The sequence below is a fragment of the Nannospalax galili genome, unplaced genomic scaffold (assembly GCF_000622305.1).
Source record: "Nannospalax galili isolate Female #2095 unplaced genomic scaffold, S.galili_v1.0 scaffold52, whole genome shotgun sequence".
NCBI lineage: Eukaryota > Metazoa > Chordata > Mammalia > Rodentia > Spalacidae > Nannospalax > Nannospalax galili.
In genome coordinates, this window is record NW_008334003.1 from 6,808,361 (window position 1) to 6,812,216 (window position 3,856).

The 3,856-nt window shown below is 40.2% G+C and overlaps 1 pseudogene; it reads right to left on the minus strand.

The window, feature by feature from the left end:
* Positions 1-3,062: 3,062 nt before the first annotated feature.
* LOC103730701 lies at positions 3,063-3,556 on the minus strand (annotated as a pseudogene).
* Positions 3,557-3,856: the final 300 nt, after the last annotated feature.

Here is a 3,856-nt window from a genome sequence, read left to right on the forward strand (position 1 = left end):
AGGAAGGGTTAAGTGGGGTGGGGAAAGGGAGGGCAGACGGGGAACTAACACTGAAGCCCTTTAGAAAACATCATAAGGAAACCTACACTATAGGAGTTTCTTAAACTATGTACATGCACAATATAAAGAGAGTAGAGAACTAAGAGAACTCTCTCTAAAGCTTAGAGAACTAAGCTTCAGGGGATGAACTCACACTGAGGAACCATCTAAGGACACAAACCTGACTTGATAGGCCCTAACATACATGACAGAATGCATGAGATCTGGTGGGGTTGGCTATGATGAGGTGCAGATATGGGAGGGGGTCTAAATATGATTAAGATATATGAAATGTGTGAAGTTCAATAAATATATTGTAAAAAGTCATATAAAAAGTAAAAATAGATTAAAAGGAGTTACCCTATAACAAGGGGACATTGCCGCTACTAGACACCATAGGCCAGAAAGGAACAAACAACCCCAGTAGGAGGAATGGACTCTCATTTGAAGCTGTTGATCAGGGGTCCCAGACCCTCAGACGATGGGCCCCTGCTCTTGGTTTCCCAACCAGAACGTGACAGTAAGACCCTACTGCTGAAGACACCACATGCGCATCGCAGAACAAGTGAGTCAAGCTGGTACTGACTTCAGAGCTTCATCTCTGCCAGCTAACTTTCATCAAGTTGGAAGGTGCAGTGCATGTGACAGAAGAGAAAAAATAATCATCTACCTTGTCCAGCTGTGAATCTTACAAGCTACAGCAACAGCTGGCCTGGCAAGATGTACCCACTGTGCAATAGTGGCACGAGTGTCATGGGAGCAACTCAACTACGTTCCGACTGGATTTAAGGTCTGCTTCAAAAGATGGAGCCCATGTCAGGCCTAGGGACCTGTGGCTAACAGGTCACAGGCATTAGGGGAGAGACTACTGCTATTTTTTAAATGTAATTCAGACTTTATTGCTTACTAGTTATGTCCTATACAATTTTAAGGAAACAGACTGAGTAAATATACTGGGGATGTTAAACAGATAGTGGTGTTTAAGTTGATGAGCTTGAACTTGATTGATGAAGATGTTCAAGTGTTCATATGCGACAACAAGAGGCACCAGTGCCACCATCACTCCCGGAGAGTTGGACGTTTCATATGAAAGAGTAACAACAGTTCATTGGCATTTAGCTAGCATTTTCCTTTGTAATCTAAGAACCACAATAACCTTGACCCATTTCACAATTTTCAAAGCAGAACAAAGATTTTCTTTTTCCATTTTAAGATGTTTCTTTAACATCTTGGAATATTACACAATGGAATATTGCTCATCCCAGTTCCAGAAAACCAACAGATCAACATGATAACAAAAAGTACACACACAGAACCTGAAAATGAAAGATGTCGTAGTCTGGTGGTCCTTGATTTCAATAGTGATCCAAGTCAGCTTTAAAATGAGGCTAAACAGTCTCGCTGTAATTACACCCACTGTGTAGTTCACACAATTTACCTGAAGCCAAGAATAACTATAAAATCTGTGGATACATCTCAGTCTGCTCTTATGCTAAGGTAACTTCTTTAAAAGTTATTCTGTTAAACTGTGGCATAAATGACATAGGTGAAACTTGACAGTCTATCAGTCTACTCTTCCAGATGTACAACAGGGGTTTGAAGTGTTCTTAAAACCAGGGAGCACACACAAAGTCACCGCAAATTACACACAAACATCAATGACTCTCCTAGTAAAACATTTCCTAGTGATTTTTAAAAACCAAGCATGTATGACAATTCAGCATTTGAAAGACTTATATATGTACTATTAAGAAGACCCAGAAGTTGAAAATACATTTGGATACTTGAAAAGACACTGTCAAAAACAACAAAAAACCCAAACAACAAAAAACCAAGATTTGAAATGTGGTTTTATGCTGAACCCACTTGAAGACCTTAGTTACCCAACAAGAAAAACACTGTGGCCTATAAATAGGACTTTATTAAATTCATGGTCTCTGACAATACAAAAATTAAATATTAAGACATCTTTTACTCTCATCCAAAGAGAAATATTTTAAATAAGAGCACTTATTCAAATGCTTTCTAAAATATTTGGCAAATTTGCTGTGTGTGTGTGTGTGTGTGTGTGTGTGTGTGCGCGTATCGGGTGTATATGTGTATATATATGTATGCACAGATCCATACATGCACATGTGCTTGTGTGTGGAGACCAGACATCTACACTGTGTCTTCCTCTACCACTTTCCATCTTATTTTTTGAAACAGGGTCTCTCTCTCTCTCTCTGAACCTGGAGCTCCCTACGGAGCCTCCTGTCTGTGTCTTCCCGGCCCTGGGTTTCAGGTGCAAGCCCCTGTGCCTGGCTTTTTACACGAGTGCTGGGGATCTGAACTCAGGCCTTCATGTTTACACAGCAAGTACTTCACTGACTGAGCCATCTTCCTTATCCTCACTTTTTAACTTCTATTCTCATCTTGCACACATTATTGAAAACTCTCAGGATCAAATACCCTCCCCCAAATCAAGAAAAGTATAGATATGAATTTATTAAAGAGATGCAATTTGCTGCTGAAAAAGAAAGAGAAATGCCAAAGAGTCATATAAAGTTCAAATCCCAGGATTCAAATCTCTGAAGCAATTTATGCTTTTGTTATTAAGCAAAAAGAGACAAAAACGTCAAGGGAAGCCTATTAATAAGGGTCATGCTCTGGAATAATTGCAGACTCGAGATTTGACTGTATTGGACTGACAGTTTGAAAAGGGATTTGTTCTCCATTAGAAATGATCACATCTAGAATAGGACCATGTAAGTTAACACTGATTACTAATCCTCACATTCCAGTCTGAAAACTCAACAGGCTTCAGGAAGTACTCTAAGCAGTTACACTTTTACTTTTTATTAAGGCAAGTTTGTGAAAATCATTTAGTTCAACCAAATCTCTTCAGGAACTTTTTCCTGACATTTTTCTGAGAAACACAAAAGAACTGTACTTTATAAAAAGCCTCCTCAACACCAGAAAAAGTAATGAAAGATGTTGAACCCTGTCTACTTTTTAAAAGGTGCCTTCTATGTTTCTGGGTCTCACGCATCATCTTTAGAGCCAGTTTTGCTTAAATGCTTCAGGACATCAACCCAGTTCCAGCCTCGAACAAGTTCCCCTTTGTGACCTCTTTTATCGGTCAGCTTACAGTTCCTGAGCTTTTGAAAGTTGTTCTTTGTTGTCCTTTCTCTTATTTGACAGGGCTACATTGGCAGTTTCAACTGAGATGATATTGGTTAACTGAACTATTGCTTGTCCCTAGCATATTCAAACAGCATGAAGGTTATGGCAGCTCCAAGACTGACTTCCGTTGCCTCCTGTAACTTGACTAATATACTTTGCTTTATTTACAGCTGAGGAGATAGTGTTGTTTAAAAAAAAAAGCATTCATAGATATAATTGGAAGTTTCTGGGGACATGAAATCTCTACCTAAAAGGCTTTGGGATCACCATTTTTACCCTTTATTGAAGCTGGACTTAATTCCTGGAAATTTTCATCTCCTTCATAAATAGAACATAAAGCTTCTAGTTCCATCTCTGGTCCTCGTTGGAATCCGTCACAATGAGCAGATGGCTTTCATGACTATGAAGAGCCAGCTGGCAGTGACTAGGAGGCTGTAAGCCCTGCTTCCGGGTCTCAGCCTGGGGGGACCCTCACAGCTGTGGGTAAGAGCTTGCCAGTGGGGCCCTCGACAGCTAAGCTGTGAGCTGTGGGCACAGAGATTCACAACTGGCCAATGTGCAGAGAATAAGAGATTGCAGAGTGCTTATCCCTGAGTAGGATGCATATTAAGCTTCCTGACCCAAGGCTAGGTCAGGAATCATTACAGAAGAG